At 45.9% G+C, this 22953-nt stretch overlaps 1 pseudogene; it reads right to left on the bottom strand.

The window, feature by feature from the left end:
• Nucleotides 1–13081: 13081 nt before the first annotated feature.
• Nucleotides 13082–13155, bottom strand: LOC112315787 (small nucleolar RNA U3; annotated as a pseudogene).
• Nucleotides 13156–22953: the final 9798 nt, after the last annotated feature.

Below are 22953 nucleotides of genomic sequence, written 5' to 3' on the forward strand. Positions count from 1 at the left end.
TGGAATGAGTCTTGCTGCCCTGAGTCTGGCACCAGAGTGCCCCCAAGCTGAACTCTTCCTCCCCATCCAGCTCACAGGCCCATGTTCTGGACTTTTCCTTTCTTCCTAGTTTGTATTTTTGCACTTCAGTTCCTCCTGCTGCAGTCTGAGGGTCTGTTCTGGTCCTCACACCACGTGGCTGTGGTCCAGACACACTGCCCAGATTGTCGGCCCCTCCTCCCTGGCCTGGATGCTGTCCCCTTAGCTGTCAGACGACCTCTCACTCCCACCTATTCTCCTCGAACCTCTCTGCTCAGGCTCTTAGTCCCATCTGTCCCTGAGAGTGTCCTTGTAAAGGTAACCAGTGACTCCTACAGAGCCTAAACTGGCGGTCTGTTTTCATTTCTCATTGAACTGACCAGACAGCAGCGTATGGCACAGCTGACCTCTCCATCCTGAAATACCTTCCTCACCCTGCCTCCAGGACACCACTCACCCTTCTCCGACTCCCTGCAGTTCACTCCCGTCCCCCTACTTTCCTGACTAGCAAGTGGTGCTGCTCCCCAGCCTTCCTTCAGTCTACTCTCACTCCTAGGGGAGTGAGCTTGGCCAGACCAGGCTTTGAATACCATCCAAACGCTGCTGAGTTCAGTTTTCTCTCCTGCCAGACTCCACTGCTCACTCTCCACCTTGACCTTGACCTCCACCTCCACCTCCACCTCCACTTGGATGTTAACTAGAAATCGCAAACTAATTATGTTCAAGATTACTCCCTCGTCACCAAACTAGTCCCTCCTATAGGCTTCCCCGTCCTGGAACAGGGCAACCCTTTTCTCCCGCTCTCCCAGGCTCGAAGCTCCGAACACTTCTCTTGATGCTCCTCTCTCACACTCCACTCCATCTGCTCCGAGTATATCCAGAGCCCAGCTGCATCTCACCACCCACAGCTCTAAGTCAAGTCTGAGCTGCCGTTTACTCTCACCTGAGAGTAAATCTTTTTACAAGATTTACTTTCTTTTCATCACTGGTCTCTCTGCTTCCATCTTTGCCCCCTGAATCTCCTCTCAACCCAGCAGCCCGTGTGATCTTCTATAAACATCAAAGTCAGTCAGAATAGGTCATTGCCCTGTTTAAAATCCTTCAAAGTCATCCCATCTTTCTCAGGTGACATTCAGGGCCCTGCAAGATGGTTCCCCAACCCAGCCCAGCTACCTCTCTGTTTGCAGCATCTCCTGGTCTCATCTCCCACACATCACCGCCCCCACTACCACCTGCCCGGTGTTAGCCACCCTGGCCACCAGGCTCACACACTGCAAGCAAGTCTCCACTTTCTGTCTCACTCTTGTGTGTCGTCCGACTGAAAACGCTTTCCCCAGATGGCGTCCCCATGTGGTTCACTCCCTCGCCTCTCTCAGGCCTCCGCTTAGCACTGCCTTTCCTGAGGGCCTTTATGTGATCCATCAACAGGTCCCATCAGTGATGTTCTGAAATAGTCTGCAAACACCTCCAGTGCTGCCACTCTGTCCAAGTGCAGCCCTCCCACCCGCCGACCAGCCTCCTCACGGCTCTCCTGCTGAAAGTGACTCTGTGGCTTCCTGGACGCCTTTGCATAAAGCCCTCCATCCTTTATCTGCCCTCTAGGGCCTTCTAAGGCCCAGCACCTGCCTCTCTCTGTGGCCTCATCTTTTGCCACTTCTCCCCCCCACACACAGTTGTCTCCGCTCCACCCACCCTTTAGTATTTCCCCCACCTCCCCCTTGTCTCAGGGCCTCAGCACTTGCCATTGCCCCTGCCTGACACACGCCTCTCTCACCTCTTCACATGGTGTGATTTCAATTCATGCCTTACACACCAGATCGAAAGTCACTGCATCAAGGAGTCCTTCCACGCCCGCCCCCACACCTCAGCCTGGGTCAGCTCTCCCATTAAATGTCCCCGTTTGTCCCCCATATATTAGTTTTCTTCTCTTTGAGACCCTTATCCTATTTGTAACTACTGTCTCCCTGCTAGACCCATGTATCTGCCCTGTTCTCTGCATTCCCAGGGCTAGACTCAGTGTTAGTCATATATATATCTATATATAGATATATATAGATATCTATATAATAGATATCTATAAATACATATATATTTTTTTTAAAGAATAAAGAATGGCTTAAAGAATTAATCAGTGAGTATAGAGGCTGAATCTACATGTTTTCTGGGATCTCCACTCAAACACAGAGGGTTGTGTGTGCAGGTACCAGCCGAAGCAGCCCAGACCCTCTGCTGAGGGAGGATTCTGTCTTTCTCTCTTTCCCCTCCCTTTCCCACCCTGACCTGGGCGGTGAGTCTGGGTGGGGGAAGAAGAGGCATGGCCTGCCTGAGTGGAGCTGGAGGGTGAAGGCCTTTGTCCAAAGGGTCCTGTTTTCCCGGCATCAAAGGTGGGGTCTTGCTGTCATTAAACTCCTTGTGGGGCCTCCAACAGTCCTTGTGTCGGAGATTTGCTAAGGCCTTGACTTTCTTCTCCCTCTGTCTCAGTCCAATAGTTAATAAGCTGCTATCTGGAGCTCATCCAAGTCTCCCTGGGGCACAGAACAACTATGTAAACTGCCCGCTGGGTTTCATAGAGAAAGATGGCATCAGGGCCAAACACGTTCAGACACGCGTGGCTGGCCAGCTCCGGGAACCAGATAAGACACCTCTGGCAGGTCCATTCTCACACCTGGGCACCCCACTGGCCAACCCCATATCTGAACTGGTTGCAAAATAACCCTCAGGTCACAAGCCACCCCCTCTAATCTGCTGAGGAAGACTCAGGACAACCAGAAAAAGAGAGGGTTTTGGCACCAGGCATCCTTGGTCTCCCTGGCTGAGTAGAGAGTCGCAGTACAGAGCTGAGGTCAAAATATATTTAGCTCGCAGCAGTTAAACTGAAACGTTTTAAGCTAAAAAATGTCAACTCTCCTGACTGATCAATTCAACAGGCGAAAAGGAAAGGGGAAAAAACCAAAGTGGAGCAAGGGCTAACCAAGAAAACACTAATGAAAATATCAAACATGCTGTCCCAGCATAAACCAGAGAGCAGGACAAGAGCCTGGGCAGAGAATACAGTGACAGATGGAAGAAGCTGCAGCAGGGAGAGTCGGAAGTGAGGCCCTGGAAACCTCCCCCACCCCAGACCTGACTCCCAGCAGGCGTCTTGGAGGCAGTCCCACCAGCAGGCCATTCGATGACCACGGCGCGGACATGCTCTGGCAGAGCAGCATGGCCCCAGCAGGACAGAGATGCCGGCATCCTGGCCCCACCCCGTTCAGACCCTTCCTGCTTCTCCTCATGACCAGTGGTGGCTCCGAAGGGGAGTCCCCTGACCTGGAGCCTCCGGTCTTCCCTCCAGGGTCACATTTTCTTGTGACCCTGCCTCAGCCTCTTCTGCACCCACTCTCTCTGGTGAACAACAAAGAGCCCCCAGGACTGACATCTGACAATGGGTGGGCAGTGGGCCCGGCGAAGTGCCTTCTCCTCCTCCCTGCCTTTATTGTTGGCTAGTCTGCGCATCTCCAGGGCACAACTTCCCAAAATCCCTCATTTACCAGGGGAAAGTGATTGGCCCAGACAGCCTGGGACAGCCCTCCACTTCGGCTGCCATGGCTTTTCGCATGGGAAGACTCCTTTTCCTACGGCTTGCTAACTGGTCCACCTCGGATCACACGGCTCTTTTCTCATTCATTCATTTACTCATTCACTGTTATGTGTGCATTCAACAAATACTCACCAGAAATCCCCACGTGCCAGGCATGGCAGTAAGTGTGGGGGCCAAGAGTGAACAAGGAGGTGCCTAATGCTCCTGCTGTCACCGACCTCACAGACCAATGGAGTGTCCCCATCTAAATGTGGTCACACAGGGAAAGGGGATGGGAGAGCAAATAGGAAGACTGGCGGCTGTCCCTCAGGACTCAGCTCAGATGCTGAGATACTGCACTGGCAACCGAGGCGGCCACAACAAACTACCCACACACTCGGTGGCTTCAAAGCTAGTAGTGTGTTCTCTCACAGCCCTGGGGGCTGGGGGCCCAGCATGGCGGTGTCGGCAGGGCCTGCTCCCTCTGGGAGTTCTAGGGGAGGGTCCTTCCTCATCTCTTCCAGCTCCTGGCAGCTCCTGGAACACATTGCCATCCTTGGCTTAGTACTGCATCACTCTGATCTCTGCCTCCATCATCTCATGGCCTTCTTGTCTGGGTGCTCTTTGCTATCTCTGACCGGATTCAGGGCCCATCCTGATCGGGTACGATCTCATCTTGGTCCTTACCTTATCACATCTGCAAAGACCCTATTTCTAAATATGGTCACATCCTGAGGTTCTGGGTAGACATGAATTCGGGGAGAGGCACTATTTATCCCACTAAGGATACCATCTCCTCCAAGAAGGCATCCCTGATGCACCCTCATCCCGCTATGCCTCAGGCTGAGCCACCGGGACACTGACTCATCCTCATCTCCCCCTTGTCATCTGGAGCATCTCGTGGGAAGGGACCATGTCTTTCTCTGCTGCAGCGTGGGGCCTGGCACTGAGAATACTCTCAGCAAATGTGTGTTGAACTGAACAAAACCATTTAAGACGACCAGCAATTTTTTAATAAACTCCAAGGACAATGTATACAAGACACAGCTTCTGAGCCACTTGCCAAAAGTCCAAGATAAGCAACATTTGCCAAACACCAATCAAGAAGGAATTAGGGTCCATGAGATGAAGCCTTGGGTCAGGCATAAGAAATTATCTAAGCAAACTAATCAGTTAGCACAACATCACCCAAAGTATCCTGTTCTCAGTGTTGACAACATAAGCCTTTGTGGTGACGTCAGGAGAGGCTGCACCTCAAAGCTGAAACCAGTGCTGAGGGTGCTGGGGGAGGGGGTCTGGCTTCTGAAATGTCAGCTCTCACGCAATCTTATAGGAATTCTAGGCAGCCATTCAAATGCCACGTCATTCCCTTCTTGTGGGGAATTTGGTTTTTGTTTCCCTAAAGATATCCACAAGTCTCTTTTGCTCTTCATTTCACTTGTCTGATTTAATTAGGATTCCAGGACCTGTGATCCAGAATGTCCCAGTAATGCTCCTATAACAAGCCAGTGGGCCATAAAATGGTGCTTTGAGGACCCAGCAATTCAAAATTGAAGTTGTCTGCAAATTAGGAAGACAGAGGCACAGAGGTATGTCCTATTCGAAATCACAGGCCATCTCTGCAGTTTCCCCAAAAGACCTGTCAGCTGTAGCCACATTTAGAGACAAGAGGCCATGTCAGGGCAACCACAAAATCAAAACCTTCTGAAAGGGGCTGGATGGGAAGCGATCTGGAGACATCTGTGCTCAAGATAAGGCCAAAAAGAAAATAATGGAATTCATTAGCAGGGCCTCAGAGACACTTACCTTTTGTGGAGTGCTGGGGACAAAAACAGAATTAATCCCCACTCTGGGTATAGATTTATTTGGCTTACTCATCTGAAGGACAAAAGTAAGAATGCTAATGGGTTTGAGGGAATCCAGATAATATTCCACTCAAGACAGATATCACTGGTGTCTATGCATATGGGTGTCACACTGAGCCCTCAAAAACTGTTTGGTGAATGAATGAGTCAGTGAGTAATAATGGCTGATATTTACTGCCCATTTACTAGGCACTGTCCCTACATCGCCTAGCTCAGTTATCACAAGAACCTTCCAACACGGCCTCAGCACCCATCCTGACAACCCTACCTAAAGTAGCTCTCACCCCACCCACTGCATCATTCTCTCTCACACCCTGCTTATCTTCATACCTTTTAACATAATTAGGTATTGTTTTATTGGCTTTCCTGAGTTTATTTAGTTGCTGTCCCCCCTAGAATGGAAGGTCCATGAGGACAGAGAACATGAATGCTTGTTCACATCTGTTTCCCTGGTTCCTGACAGAGAAGGCAATCAACAAAGACTGTTGAATGAATGAGTGAAGGAGTGAAGGAATGAATGAATGGCAGTCCAGGCATTTAAGACTTAAGGAGAGAGAAGGTAAGTTGTCAGCATGGCACATGGGGGCAGAGGGTTGCAATACGAAGAAGGGCTTAACTGGCCGTAGGGAGGGCATGTGGTCTTTATCAGGTGAGGGCTCTATGAGGGTCACTCTGCCGGCAACCAGTGGAAGGATGGAGAGTCCAGAGAGTTCAGGTGGGAGGCTATTCCAGAGCCCAAGAGGGGTGATGAGCTACGGCCACTAGTGTAACAGTGAGCAGTAAAGGGAGGAGAAGACACATGAAATGAGGTGGTAGAATCCACAGACAAGTGATCACTAACAGGGACATAGAAATGGGAGGAAGTGTGGAACAAGGGGGAGAGAGAGAGCAGTTGCAAGCCTGGGTGACCCAGAAGATGCCCGTGCCATCAGCAGAGAAGCACAAAACAGAAGGAAGGGAACCTATCCCACAGCCATCAGCCAGGAGGTGAAAGCTTCAAGATAGGCAGAGAGCCTTCCCAAGTGAAGAAGATGCTCCTTGTCCTGGGGGTTAGTACAACACAAGTCCCGCAGATCTGCATCCTTGGCATCCTTACCTGTAGTCTGTCTCCCCTGCTTGATCTTAGGTGCCTATCTTTCATAACCCCCTTTAAAACTCCCTGGCCACCAACGAAAACATCTCTGACCATGGTTTGTGTGGTGACCTTTCACGTCTGAGGAGGAAGCTGTAAGGCAGCACAGCACCTGAGTGGAGGAGAGTGCAGACTGAGCCAATGTGCCCGGTTCTCCTCTTCACTGGCTGTGTGGCCCTGGGAAAGTTAACCAACCCCTCGGTTGCTCAATTGCTCAGTTGCTCAGTTGCTCATCTGTGAAATGGGGATTATGATAATACCTTCCTCCTCATAGTTTTTGAGAGGATTAACTGCATTAACGTAAGTGTGTGCTATCTGTGGGTTAGCCATTACTACTGTTACTGTTATTAAATATAGTGCCCCATAAAGGCCCACGTGTTGGCTGTGTGGCCTCGAGAAGGTCTCTAACTTCTATGTGCATCAGTGTCTTCTTTGGTAAAATGAAGATGATGACGACACCACCCTGTAGTAGGATGACTCACAGCCCCCCAAAAGATATAAGCTTGTTTGGGAAAAGAGTCTTTGCAAATGTAGTTATGTAACAGATCTAAAGATGGACCCTAAATCCAATGACAACTGTCCTTAAAAGAGAAAGGCTGAGGCGGCTGGAGACACAGAGGAGAAAGCCATGTGCAGATAAAGACAGAGTGGGGGTTATGCCGCCAAGGAATGCCTGCAGTCATGGAAGAGGCCAGGCAGAGCTCTCACCTCTCACCTAGAGCCGCTGGGTGGAGGGCAGCCCTGCCAACACCTTGACTTTGGACTTCCGGCCTCCAGAGCTGTGACAGAATAAATTTCTCTTGTTTTAGGCCACCAAGTTCATGATCCTTTGTTGCAGCAGCCCCAGGAAACTGATATACTCCCTCACAGGACTGCCACAAGGATTGAAAGAGGTAACGTGCATATAGTAGCCAGCACACAACAATTTATGACAATTTTTATAATTTACTTCCCTTCTCTGGACCTTGATCTGCCCACCCATGAAATAAAAATGGTAGATGGGAAAAGGTGTCCACATGTTTGCTACTTTGTGCTGGCTCCTTTACCACTCAGCTCCTTCACTAGGCAGGTAGGGACCATGTTAACTCCTCGTCTCTCTCCTGGCCCTCACTCCAGGGATCTGTGGTGGAGAAAACCCCCAGTTCACAGGTCTTAGTCTCTCTGTGTCCATCAGGGAGGATGGCAGGTGCTTGTCCCTATCCCCATCTTCTCACTAAAGGTGATGATGAGACCACAGAATCCTGAAAAGTCACCGTCCCAATCCTCCCACATGAAAGAAGACCCTAGGCAAGTCACTGAACAGCATTAGGATATCATTGCCCAAATTATATTTTAGGAATTATGCTATTCTCCTCCTTCTCAGGGCTTGATGAGGAAGAAGCACTTAAGACGATTATATAAATGTCTAAAGAAATAGTAAGAAGAATAGTGTAGGTAATAACAGATGTCGAAGTAAAATGTATAATGACATTTGATATGTGAATGACATTTAAAATTTAAATTAACAATGACATAAATGACAACGATAGCAGAAATGATGAAAGGGAGGAGACGGTGAGGCTTCACGGGTGGACTGAATGGGAATGCACAATCATCTCTGAGCCCCTAACTAGTCTCCCTGGCTCCATACTCCCCAACTCTAAATCCCTCTCCCCCTGCCACCAGAAATCAGGACTGGAGAACAATTCTAGCAGAAGTGAGGATAAATCTGGCCAGATCTCTTCCTTGCTTAAATCCCTTCAGTGGTTTCTCGCCTCAAATTCCGGCTCCCCTTCCACACCCATGAGACCCTTTATGTGTGCAAGAATAAACTGCCTCCACCTCATCCTATGGGGACACAGTGACCTGCTCTTCTGTGTGAAAGGCACAGGACACTTTTCCTTTAAGGGCTCAATCCCAGTGAATGTGGTAAAGGCCTTAGTTTCTCACAAAGTTTCCAAGGAAATATTTTTACCCTCAAAAGTGCCTCCTTCTTTTCATCTAGAATGATAATTTATTTCATTATTTGGTGATTGAACATTCATGAAATTATGTGGTTGGGGCAAAAATGTGTCACACGCAATTCCACAGGCCCATGTAGTGGGGCCCAGAAAATCTGACAGTGAAAACCACCATTTCTTTTCCCAGAGTGCAATGGGCCTCCAACCTCTCTCTCTTTTTTTTTTTTTTTTACTTATAACATTTTCTCTCCTTAATCAAAAACATTGCTTTAAAAAAAACATAACTCGATATAAGGCTCCATAAATAAAGATAATGCTGAAACAGGGTACTTTCTTAGACTAGTTTCAAGATTCAAATTCTCAAATGCAAATGTAACATTTCTCAGTCACGGAGCTACAAGGAGCCCTGAGAGACCAGCTGGTCCAACCCAGAGAGGCAACACTGGGAAATGGAAAGAGTAGTGTGCCTCCTGGGAAGCCTCCAAGAACCCAGATTTGAGGATCAGCTCTCCTTGTACTAGGCGTGCCACCTAGGGCAGGTCACTGAGCAGCAATGTCCTTACCTATAAAATGGATGAATCTCACCTGCCCAACACTCTTGCAAAAACTGCAATAGTAAACAAGAAAGCAGGCAGTGCTTATTGTGCCCAAGGATAAATATTCTCCCACATTCTTCACGCCATCTCTCCGGGCTCAAGGCCCATTGGGCCTGGGGAAGCAAGAGTACAGGGATGATTAGAGAACACCACAAAACACACATATGTCACCAAAATCCAGATCAAGAAACAGGACATTACAGTACCCCACAAGGCCCCCTCAGACCTCCTTCCAGCCATTAGACTCTCCAAAGGGAATCGATGTCCTGACTTTCAGATTAGTTGTGCCCATGTCGGAAGTTTTACAAATGGAATTGAATAGTTTGATCTCTTTGGCATGACTTCCTTTGCTCAATATTAAGTCTGTAAAATTCATCCACATTGTTCATTCTTATCGCTTTTAGTGTTCCACCATATGATTATACTACAGTTCACAAATCTGTTTTATTCTTGATAAGTGTTTGTGTAGTTGTCCATTTGGGGCTATTATGAACATTCTTATGCATATCTTTTGGTGAACAGATGTACACATATCTGTTACATATATAAGTAGGAACGAAATTGCTGAGTCACGGGGTGTGCAGTTTTATGGACATGACAAACCAATTTCCCAAACCTGTCATACAAATCTCTACTCCCACCAACAGCATATAAGAGTTTCAGTTGCTCCGTATCTCAGCAACACTTGATACTGTCTTTTTCATTTTAGCCATTCTGATGAGTAGGAAGTAGAATCACATTGCAGAATGATATTTTAAATATAAGTCAAATTATTTCACTCTACCAATGGTTTCCCTCTGCATTCAAAATAAAACCCAACTCTATAACCTGACCTACAAGGCCTTGGCTGCCTTTGACTTTCTCTCTGACCACCCACTCTATTCAGCTATACCATCTTTCCAGTCTTCAGATGTATGTCAAGGTTATTCCCAACTCAGGATCTTTATGTTTGCTGTTTACTCTGCCTAAAATGTTCTTCCTCCAGATATTCCCACAACTAATTCCTTCTTGTTCATTCATACATTCAGCAAATATTGAATGACTACCAGGCTTCTTCTCAAATGTCACCTCCCTCCAAGGATCTTCCCCTGGCTACTGTCTAGTGTAGTTATGGCTACTTCACCATGCCCACATTCACTCTCTAGCCACCCCCCCATCTTCCCTTATATTCCTTTTAGCACTTAATCATTACCCCCCATTTCCTCTTTTAAGATTTATGTGGGGGTTTTTTGCCTTATCACAGAATATAAACTAAGAGCAGAGACAGTGTATCTTCAATGCTGACAACAGTGTGCACTGTAAGTATTCAAAAAATATTAGTTGGATGAATGGAGAGTAAAAGGGATGGAATTCATAGCCTTCGAAAAGGCACTGTTGAATATTAAAGTTAATAGAGCCTCCTCCTTTTTCCTTCAATTGAAGGGTAAAGTGAGTTGGCCAAACTCAAGAATTTGGCCATGAATTTGGCCCCATCAGCAGAAATTGGGCTTGAATCCAGCACATGATTTCTAGTCCTAGTACACTACTCTGCCTACAAATAGGGCACAAAGTCTTACTCCATTTGAAAGAGGCTTCAGTTACTGGATGTTGGACATTAGGAATTGACTCAGCTCGAAGAAGTCCTCCCTCATACACATCAAGAGGGTATGACATGGGAGTCATTTCTGGTTCCCCTAAATCATCTGTGACCTTGGTGCAGAGGAAGAAGACGATGTTGAGAAAGTAAACAAGGACAGGCGTGGCTCTTGTTCCATCTCCCATTCTCTGAAGGGAGGAAAGAGAACCATCTTGGCAGGAATAACTTCCTTGGGCTCCAAGGGCTGAGGTCTACCAGGAGACCATGCTCTACCAGGTGAGGGCCTGTCTCACATGCTCAGTTTGGGTGAGAATCAGGTTGTATCACAATACAAGCCTTGGGTCAGTTGCATAATTCAATGTGTAATCAGTACTTTCTAGCACTTCAGCCAAAAGCACTCCTGACACCACTTCAATCTTGCTGAATCATCTGCAAACCCCATGGCTGGATGATTCACTGGCCACCTGTAGGGTCATGACTATCAGGTGCTGACCCAGAAATGAGAACTAAATTCATAAGGAGAGAGATCCTCTAGTGGGAGCTCTGGTTTTTCCAGTTCTTCAACCTAACATTCCCTGGGTTTCCATAGAGTGATGGAGGCCATGTTGGTCTCTTTCTCATCAATCTCAATAAATGGAAAAAGATAACCAGAGACCAAGTAAAAAAATATAGGGAGCTAGCATTTGGAAAGACCTGGAATGATAAAAAGCATGCAAACCCACAATCTCCTGTCACAATTCCAGAAAAAACAAAAAGCTCTGAAAATCAAGTTTTTTGCTTGTTTTTTTCTTTTTGTATACATGGTACCTCGATACTCATCATTAATTCATCAATTCATTCCGGAACTCGTGCTGAAACCTGAAGAGTACCAAACAATGAAGCATTTTCTCCTGCCAGGCAGCACTGTGACTCACACAAGTTCTAGCAAATTCGATGAACCCTGAGTAAGCAGCGAGCGCTGAAACATTTCTTCTTGTTAATGTGTGATGAATACAGGGTTTGATGAGTTCTAAAGCTGATGAGTACTGAGGTATGACCATATTTGCAAACACTTCATTTGGTAGTAAATCCTGACAGCAAAAATTGACATGAGAATATTTTTAGTCTTTATTGGTCTTTCTTGGGGGTGCATACTCATACATTTTGATTCATAAACATTGCCATTTAATAATGAGCTGCTGAATTAGACCCCAATGGGATGTTTCAGAATATACTGTATTTTATTACTTTAACAAAAGCTGAAAACTTTTAAGACTAAAGGATATCTCCCTTATAAGATTTTATATAAGAATGGTAGACCTGTAAACCTGTAATTGCCTTATTTGCTCTGTGCAAAAAGCTAGGGCAAGCAGTATTGTCCCAATTTAACAAATGAATAAACTGAAGTGCAGAGAAGTTAAATGGCCTGCTATCTATTGCTGCATAACGAATTCCTCCAAAACTCGGTGGCCTGAAGCAACGATAAACAGTTATTATTTCACACAGTTTCTGTGGGTCAGAGATATGAGAATGGCTCAGTTGAGTGGTTCTTGCTAACCATCGCTCATAAGGTTACAGTCAAGATGTAGCCAGTTATTCAGCATGTTTTATCTGAAGGTTTGACTGAGGCTGAAGGGTCCACTTCCAAGATACTTACTCATTCCCTGTCACACAGACATTCCGATAGGGCTACTTGAGTGCCCTACCAACATGGCAACCCCAGAGCAAGTAGTCCGAAAAAGAGCAATATGGAAGCCCAAATACCTTTTATACCTAGACTCAGAAGTCACGTCCCATCATTTTCACAATATTCTACTGGTTACAAACATCATCGTCTCCCATGTGGGAGGGAACTACACAAGCACATGAATATCAGAAAGCAGGTATCAGTGGGGGCCATCATGGAAGACTGGCTCCCACAATTGGATAAAATCATTTTGTTGATATTTTGATGACAGAGCAATTGGCCCAAGGTTATACAACTGACTAGATGCAGAATAGGACTTAAAGCCAGGCTAACCCACCTCAGAGCCCGTGCTTTTAACTATGACATGATACCACCTCTGTAATTTATTTGACCATCCTCCTAATGTATTAGATATTTAAGTAAATTTCCAATTTCTTGGTACTATGAATAACGCTGAACACTTTCTACATAAATCTATCTTCAACTCCTGTTCTTTTGTTGGGACAAATGCCTAGAAATAGAAATGCTAGGTCAAAAGGTATGAACTTTTTAAATCCTCTGGACACATATTACAAAAAATAATTTCCAGAAAGGAAAGATCAATTAACAATCTCAGTGAAATTTCATGGGGTGTCTGTCTCACTAAACCCTTCATACAATGAACGTTATCACTGTTTAAATCTCTATTAATTTTATAAACTATAAATATTTTGATTTATATTTCTTGGAATATTTCTTCATATTCTTATTATTACTATATAGTAACAAACTATAGAAATGATCCCTGAAAGTATAGTCTTACTATATACTTGCATCATTTGGGGTCTTTGGTTGTAAGCAATAGAATTTGACTAATTTTAATTCAAAAGAGAAGTACTGAAAGAATGCCAGGTAGCTCGTAGAATTAAAAGAAAGGTTGGAAAATCTGGTTTGAAATGGACAGAGACCAGAGACTCCCCAGAGCTTTAGGCAACAGAAAGGGAGAGGAGATCTTGCAGGGCACCATCACTGGGATGAGTCAGTTTCAACATTCTGTCCATCCTTGGTCCTTGGGTTGGAGAGCCCTAGCTTAGGTCATAGGTATAACCTAGGGAAGGGTAGGGCGAGGCACCTTGATTCAACCAAGACAGCACTTAGCATGGGAAACATAATTACCCAGAAGTAAATAAATTGTTATTACCAAGAAAAGAAGAAATGGATCCTAAATGACTAGGCAACAATAAATATCTGTTACAGGGCTTAATTTGATGATCCCAAACTCATGCTCTGAAGTTAAAAGTCCTCTGCCTCTAATCCCGGTTCATAGTCTATTCTTAGTAATTGGTTAAGTAAAGGACCTTTACTTTGTTTTCGCCTAAGTTCAGCATCATTGGAGTCTCCACCATGGACAAGTTGGAGAAGATTTCTCTTTGGTTGAAAGAAAAATTTTAAAATGTGGAAACGTGGAAATAAGACTCCTTTAATTTTGCCAAGTAAAATAATCCAGAACAAAGGGATTATAACCCTGTTATGGTCTGAATGTCTGTGCCCCCTCCCCCCCCCCCCCGGGGTCCCTTTAAATCCATCTGCTGAAATGCTAACTCCCAATGTGGTGGCATTAGAGGGTGGGCCTTTGGGAGGTGATTAGGTCCTGAGGGCAGAGCCCTCAGGAATGGGATCAGTGAAAGGTCTCATCAAAGAGGCCCAGAGAGCTCCCTAGCCCCCTTCCAGTGTGTGAGGACACAATGAGAAGTTTGCAACTCACTGATTTCTTTCTCCCTCTAAGCATGTGCCACTCCTCACATCAAGAAATGAATTCTATTTCTCCTGCGCTTAAACCTGGGCTGGTCTTAGTGACTTTCTAGACCAACAGTATACGCAGAAATAACATTGTCTGACTTCTGAGGCTAAGTCAGAAGCAGCTTTGCAACTTCCAACCTGAACCTTCCGAACATTTGCTTTCAGAACCCAGCTGCAGTGCTCTGAGGAGGCTGCACAGCCCCAGGGAGGGGCCCCGATATGCTGAGGACTCCCCATTGATGGTCTGGCGGAGCTCCCAGCTGACATCCAGGAACAGCCTGAGAGTCACGTGGATCCTTCAACCCCACATCAGCAGCACCAGCGGATGCTGTACGAGTTACCCAGCTGAGCCCTGCCCCAATTCCTGACCCACACATCAAGAGATAAAACAAAATTGTTTAAGTCACCAAGTTTTAAGCCAATTTGTCATTTGCAAGAGAATTATAACATGAAGCCAATCACAGTCTTTCTTTAGCATTTAAAATTTAAGTTGGAGGTAAAGAGATATAGGAAATTTTAGGTTGCTTTAAACCAACCAAATTTTTAGTGTGCATTAGAAATCACATGGAGAAACTGTATAAAATGTGAAGTTTTAGGCTACCACCCTTCCTCCAAATTTCTGGTCCAGTCAAATTGAGGAGAGCCTAAGAACGTTTTAACCAAACATTTTGAGCAAGCATCCCCGGTGATTTCATAGACAAACTATGATTTGGATGCACAACTTAGAGAACCGACACACACATACACTTGGACTTACCCTCACCCTGTGTCCCCAAACTGTCCTTGACATGAAGCCCTGACAATCCACTGTCAGCTATTTGTAGCCTAAAATCTGGTTGGACCTTAAGGTTAAGAAAAGCTCATGTCAATAAAAAAAAAAAAAAAACAGTGAGGGAGACAGGGGTGCTTGAATCCTCATTAACCTGAAGTTCCCTCTAAAATGAACTTGAAGACTTAACCATCTTCCTAATTTTAGCATCCTGAAATATCTAGATCTCAAGATTAGAGACCTTTTTAAACTACAGTGTGAAATGTGTTTTAATCCTTGTTATATATTTTTTTCCTCCAACAGGCTCATCTCATCAGCCACCCTGGGGATTCTTCTGGATTCCAGCGTAGACAACAGGATTCTCTCAGTAAGACAGGCTGGCCTGGACTGCCATTATGTACAGACAGACTTTCAAAGGGCTGGTCCGCCTGTGTGAACTCTGGCAGAGGTGACTGCCTGGGGGGAAGGTTTTCTTCAAGGAGTTCCGATGGGAAAGCTGATTTACAGACACTGGACTCCCACAGTCCGGCTTTAGTGAGACGTAAATCGGGTCAAGGTCTGTGTGTTCTTTCCTGCCTGAAGGTTTATTTCGGAACAAGAAAAAAAGATGGAAAAATATCTCTGTAAGTTAAATTGGACGAATAGTCACCTCTTCCCCCAGGCAGTCCAAAGGGGCAAATACTTTGTAAGCAGGCATTTGATAAGGCTCAAAGAGGACTTTTTAAAAAAGATTTTATTTATTTTTTAGAGAGAGGGGAAGGGAGGAAGAAAGAAGGAGAGAAACATCCATGTGCAAGATAAACATCAATTGGTTGCCTTTGGGGACCTGGCCCACAACTCAGGTATGCGCCCTGACTGGGAATCAACCGGAGACCTCTCAGTTCGCAGTCAGCACTCAAACCACTGAGCCACCTCAGCCAGGGTGTAGAGGACTTTTCAAATTTGACAGGGCTAGCAAACTTGGAGAGTAGGTGAAATTTATTCAACAACCTTCTCCCAACTCTGTTTTTAGTAATACCTCTCTCCTTATTTTAACTTCTATCTTCATTTTGCCCTTCTGTGCCTCAGTTGTCCCCCACCTAGAAGTGGCTTACTCGGGAAGTACCTGAAAGCTCTAAAAGCATTCTCTCTTTTTTATTCACTCTTTCTTCAGTCAACCCACCCCCTCCATCTAAACACACCCTTCCAGTTTCCATTCTCTCTGGACCATCTCCAATCTGATGAGTCATTCCTTCCATAGCACTAATAGGTGATGATTTTATTATCATCTTTCATGTTCCCGTTTTGCCATTTGAAGGGACCTCATAAAAACAATCCTTCGGGGCAACTAGTAGGTAAAATTTCAATAAGAGGGTATAAAGCCCCTTCATGCTTAGAGACCCAGCCAATCTTCAGCACTAGCTTGGGTCCCTTGAGAAGAATGCAGATATTAAGGAAAGGAGAGTACATTCTTAATGTGGGCATAATTGAATGTGCCCGAACTTGGAATACAAATTGCCTTTCCTGTAACTCAGGATCTATTTATTCCTCCCTGGGAAAATTAACAAAAGGTTTTTTTTTTTTAAATCTGGGAAATAAAACCACCCCAAAAATTAAATTAAAAAAAAATGGAAATCTGAAACTCATCTTCCCAAGCCATTACTAGCACAGCTGGGAAGGTGGCTGACATTCGGGGCACAGGGCAGCCCTCAGCCCAGGGCCCTTACGGAGGAGAAGGGGGCTCTGCCTCAGTCCTTCTGACCTAGGCTATCTTCTCAGCTTGCCTCCCTCGGGACCCCTGATTCCCATAATGACTGCATTTCCACGGAAAGAAATCCGCACTGGAAACCGGAAGACCTGACTGCTAACCCGGGGCCTGCTGCGAACTGTGAGGGCTTCACTTTAACACTAACATGAGGCGAAAAACCTTGGAAATTCTCTTAACCCTGAAAGGTCTAGCATTCCAAGAGTGAAGTCGTCTGTTTAAAACAGAAATAAATTCCCTGAAAAGACATATTAATTAACTCTTACCCACTACCCCTTAGCTCCAATGAGCCTACCAGCTTAGCCTGCCCATTTCCCCACAGGCCCTGAAGGATGCCACAGAGGATGGGCAATTCAAGCGGGCTGATGAGAAGGGGAAGATCTGGAAGATGGAGGTGTCCTAGGGGAGGAGAGGAATCTGATAGGAAGCATGATGGACCAGCCGGAAGCAAAAGACTCTGGACCTAATATTGTAGGCATCAAAAGGAAAGGAAGGTATGGATAAGGCACTAGAAGCTAATTTTCCCTAGTTCACGTGTTCTTTTTGGCCTAACCTAAAGAAAAACTGCAAGGAAGTCTGTCCTGGTGACAGATTTTTAGATCTGTGTGGATGCTTATTCAATTTTAAATAACTCTAATAATGACAATCCTAAGGAATCCTAGTCCCATCACTGCCCTGATGTGGGTGGGTCAAGGCAGAGCTGCTTTCTTCCCTGTTTGAGAAGTGAGACTCTTCTGGTGTAGAGCTGGAAGGGGGGGCGGGGAAAAGAGGAAGAAAATAAGTAACCGTTGCCTTTATTAAGCATCCACATTGGACCAGATACATTTGCAAAAAAGAGAGAGAGAGAGAGAGAGAGAGAGAGAGAAAGCGCACAAGACTATCAAACCCATTCTACAGCAAAGGGGCCTTGAGGTCAGAGAAGTGATCACCGAGCTGTGGTGGGCACAGCCAGGGTTCAAAGCCACAAGTGGGTGACACTAAAACCCACACTCTTTTCACAATGGCCACGAAAATGAGACTTAGCAAACAAGTTTTGAATTTCCACTTAAGTGATGTAATGATTAATATTCAATGAGGGCTTATTATTTGCCAACCACTGTGCACTATGCCATTATTTATCGTAACATTTAATCCTCACCCCGAGCCTATAAAACAGCTAACATTGCCCCATTTCATGGCTAAAGAACCTGAGATTAAGCCATTTGTCCAGCAACACATGGTTAGAGAGCAAGGACAGGATTTAACCTAGACAGTCGGACACCAAAGACCACAACCTTGACCACTGCACAGAGCAAGCTTTAGTCCAACCCCTATAAATAAAAACTTGTTATTGCTCAGGTGCATTAAGAGGGATGAAGATACAGAGATTTTTAACTGCAGTCCAGGCTGCTGACAGACCCAGAAATTGCTCTTTGACAGCAGGCTGAAGCACCTAAGGAGGGAATGCTTTCAGAGCGGAAGCTGCTCAGGCCCCAAACAAAACCTTCTCTGGGCCCCTGATGCTCTAAAGAATACAGGCCAATTTCAACTGTCCCAGGACAAATGGCTAGCACTGTACCCCATCCTGCAGAAACTGTGCCCTAACCGTCTCCACTCAGGCACTGGAAAATGTTTCTGGCATCTTTGTAGAGACAGGAAACTGGCGTCGGGAGGAGGCAGAGAGGAGAGATAAGAAATGGGGGCGGCGGGGGGAGCAGTGACTATGTATGTAAAATGCAGAGGGAAGCCGAGCTAAGGAAAGACAACATATTTCTACAAATGGAACCAAAACATGTTTCACAAACTCTGTTGGCCTTGCAAAGGATTAGTTGCTGAAGAACATGACCATGGGTACCACGCTGTTTACAAATTCTCCTCTGCACTGCATGGAGACGTGACTTTCTGTGTCCTCGCTGAAGGGTTGATTATCTCGTTACCTGAGCTGTGAGCTGTGTACATGCAAACAGTTCCTGGAGATTCTAGGACAAGACTCAAGAAGCAAGGCCTGGAGAGGCTGTGGCAACAAACAAAAAGTCAGAGTTGTGAAAGAAAAAAAAGGCTGAGGAGCTGTTCCAGATTAAAAGACATTAAAGAGGCATGACCTCTAAATGCAATGCCTGATCCTCCATTGCATTATGGACCCAGTAGGGGACTTGGGGGAGCGGGAGTAAATAGCCATAAAGGATATGATTAAGGCAACTGACCAATCTGAATATGGAGAATATGTTTGTTAGGTAATAGTGTTTTACCCCAAAGTTAAACCTGAACTTGATCACTATACCGTGAGACTGAATATACAAATGGACAATGGCCAATCCATATATAAAAATAGAACTTAGACCCATGACCTACCCAGAAAAACAGCCTATGATCTGCAATAAACAGCCCAGGTAGCCAGCCTGCTGCCGGTCAGACTTGCAGGAAGCCAGCTTGCTGTCTTCAGGACAATCCAGGAGATTAAATAGTAACTTCTGTAAAAATTGGCCCCAAAATAGCCAGGACTTGATTAGTAACTGACAGCTTCCCTAATTTTTGTCCCTGCTTCCATCTTAGGACCTACCAGAAAAAGTCAAACAAGAACCCTAACCAATCACATGGATCCCCTGCTTCTAGTTAGCCCGCCTCCAGCTTCCTCCTGTCAACAGCCTCCAATCAGGGCCCACCAAAGCCCTCCACTCCTTCCTCTATAAAGGTTTCCCACTCCACTGCCTGACTTTGAGTCTCTGCCAGACGTCAAGTGGTGGTTGCCGGCTCCTTGGCCATACAGCAAGCTCAGAATATGGCGAGCCTTGGCTTTCCTCATTTGGTGGGTCTTTGTTGATTGCCACAGTTTGGAAGTTGTGTGAGAGAATGACCTTGTCCACAGGAAACACACACTGAAGTGTTTAGAGGTTAAGGGTTTTCTGAACCTCAATGGTTCAAAAAATACGTATACATCTAGAGAAAGGGAGAGAGAGGGAGGGAGTGACAAAGCAAATGTGGTCACAAGTTAACAACTAGTGAAACTAGTTCTTTGTACTATGCTTATAACTCTTTTGCAAGTATGAAATTATCACAAAATAAAACGGGTTTATAAAAGTGTTCCCAGCCAAGTGTCTACATCTGGCCCACTGGGACCGCACCTGTTCACAGCAAACCTCGGAAGATGGGCTCTGGCTTGTCTGTGTCACTATGTCTGTTCCCCTTGAAGAACCGCAAATGCAGGAGCGGGGCCCCCTCAGCCCAACCACTGAAGAGCAATCACACACTCCCCACCCCCCAGCACTTTCCTAACCCTCTTGTCACTTATCCTTTTGGATGACTGGACACATACAGAATCAAAATGATCTGAAAGTCCTTTCTCCCTTCCTCCCTAGGCCAAGGGACTCAGGAGACGCAGGGTGACACGCTCATTCTCAGCCCTCACATGTACCCTGGGCCTCGTGATGCAAATGGCTCGTGAACTGGGGATGGGAAGGATGTTTAGAGATTGGCCATCAGTTTCTTCAGGCTAAGCTGAGTTCTTGGAACTGGGTGGGTTTGACCATTTTTATATTCCAAAGCTGTTGTATATGACTATACCTTAACCTGAACTTTTTACTCTTCTTTCTTCCTTACTTGCAACTTATTGGGGCACCTTCTCATTTATTAAGCCTCTTTTTTCCTTTCACTCAACCTTGGTTGTACATTGGAATCATCTAAGGAACTTTAAAAAATACTGCTGTCAGGTCTCATGTCCCAGAGTCTCTCACTCAATTGTTCCAAGGTGCAGCCTTCAGTGTTGGTTTCTTGTTTTCTTTTATTTCGATTTTTAAGCTCCCTAAAAGCTTCTAATGTGCAGCCAAGTGTGAGAACCACCGCCTTAATGCCTTGTCACATACATCAACAAAGCCCTTTTCTCCCAGGTTTTGCATATTTCTAATTACTTTGGGGAGATTTCTGACCATAGCCTCAGAGCTCACGAAAGGGCCCCTGCTGGGGGAATGTCCCTGAAGTGGTTCACTTAGAATTCACTTGCTCTTTACAAGGAGTGACTTATTTGGAAGTCTTTCTCTAACAACAAATTAAGGAAAGATGAGACATGTGGAAACCTGCTCTGGTCAATAACAATCAAAGGTCATCACCATAGTTTCCTGTAAATAAACTCACCCAGCCTATACTCTCAGGGCAAAGCCCCCATCGGCACCATGGCACCCATCCCCTCACGACCGCACAAGTTGTCACAAAGCAGAAAACCACAAATCGTCCATCCAGATGTAGTTACAAGACACTGAAAATACGTGGGGCAAAGAGATGATGAAACTACCCCAGATTTACAGCAACAGGTGGTGACCTCTCCTAGCAGGCATATACATAGTCATCCGACCTCTCAGTCACACGAAAGAGAGAACAAGGAGACCCAGCACCGAGAAGTCTGTTGAAAGATTTGCAGCTTTAACTCAAAACAGGGGAGGAGGGACGGGAGATACTGGAAAAGCGTGCGTGTGCCCAGTTCTCAGTCCAGAGCACCATCAGAGTCACAACAGGGGCATCTAAAAAGATACTCGTCGATCGCCTATCTGCAGCCTGGCCCAATTAAATGAGACTCTTTAGGCAGGGCGCAAGTGTTAGCATCTTTTAAATCTCCCCCAGATAGGCCAATGTGCCACCTGCCTGACCCTGAGTATCACCCCACATGGAATCCTCTTGTCTCACCACCAGGCAGGACCCTGAGTGTCCCATATCCCCTAAACCAGGTCCCAAAGCTGCATCACTTCCCTCCCGGCATCCCCTACTGCTCCCTCTTCTCTTCCCGAATCGTCTCCCCATCACACACATGTATACACACACACTCATACACACTCACACATACTCTAACACACACACAGGCCCACAGAGCACATTCCCAGAAAGCACATTTGAGTTATTACAGTCTTTTGCATATGAGCTGTTTTTTTAATTACATCGTGAGTTTCTGGGAGCAAGTATCTCTTCTGACCCAGTGAGGGCCCCACAGCACCTTGCAGAGCCTCGGGCTCAATAAAATACAAGGGCCAAATGGCTGAAGGGTCGGTTGATCCATTCAGCCAGAACAATCAGCTAACCTCACTGAGCCCTCGCCTTGGTATCTGAAGTAGTCGGACAGCTACAGAATGTCGTGCCTGGTGGGCCGGGGATCTGGGGATTATAGGTGGGGATTTTCAGGCTGGCAGTTAGAGAGCAAAGAAGAGAAGCACAGCCACTGGGGATACCTTCTGAATGTAAGGAGACAGCAACAAGAGCCGAGATGACAGGGTAGCTATGTCAGTGGCAGAAAAATTATTAGGCAAGTTTCAAAAATGTGGAAAACACCTGGGGCCCATCTATTCTTTTCTTTTTTTAATTTAAAAAAAAAAAAACTTTCTCTTTCTTGTAAAATAGGATTGAAGAATGGATCTCCCAAAATAATTGTCCTTAGCTCTTCATTTCCCTTTGTGAGTTTGGAAAGGAACAGACAGATCTTACTTGGCTGGACTTGCCCTTCTCTGCGGTAGACATGCCCGCCCCCACCCAAACCAGGGATGAGTAACTAGGAAGAACATTTTCATTAGACCACCACAATTCATGGAAAAATTCAAGGAGATAAAACACATGTGAATATGGATATTTGAAGCCAGCCCCAGTAGGGAGTTACCCCAAAGACCTGCATCTGCACCCACACCCCCCCACACTGAATTGCTGCACAACTGAGCCTCCCGGACTCCCATTTCCCCTCCCATCGAGTGAGGGGGTTGGATTCAACAATTCCCATGACAGCGAATTTTGTGTGTCCACTTGGCTGCACCACGGCACCCAGGTATGTGGTCAAACACTATTCTGAATGTTTCTGTGAGGGTGTTTTTGGAAGAGATTAACACTGATTCTGCGGACTCTGAGTAAAGCAGATTGCCCTTCTTTGTGTGGGTGGGCCTCACTGAGTCAGTTGAAGGCCTGAATAGAACAAAGACTGACCTCCCTGAGCCAGAGGAAATTGCCATCAAAACAGCTTTTGGACTCAAACTGCACGTCTTCCCTGGGTCTCCAGCCTGCTGGCCCACCCTGCAGGTTTTCGACTCACCAAGTTTTCATAATCGCAAGAGCAGATTCCTTAAAAAAAAAGTATATGAAGTATGTGTGCGCATACCAGTGTGTGAAGTACCTGTGTGTGTATACCCTGTTGGTTCTGTTTCTCTGGAGAACACTGAGTAACAAAACCCCCAAACTCCTTTCCAGTTTTAAGACGCCAGGAGTCTGAATGGTAGCAGAGAGGAAGGGGAAGCTGGGCCTACTCCTCGGCCTGCAGCTCCCCAGGGCAGAGATGCCAGAGTGATCGGGACAATGTCCTCTTTC

Source organism: Desmodus rotundus, chromosome 8, assembly GCF_022682495.2.
Source record: "Desmodus rotundus isolate HL8 chromosome 8, HLdesRot8A.1, whole genome shotgun sequence".
NCBI classification, from domain to species: domain Eukaryota; kingdom Metazoa; phylum Chordata; class Mammalia; order Chiroptera; family Phyllostomidae; genus Desmodus; species Desmodus rotundus.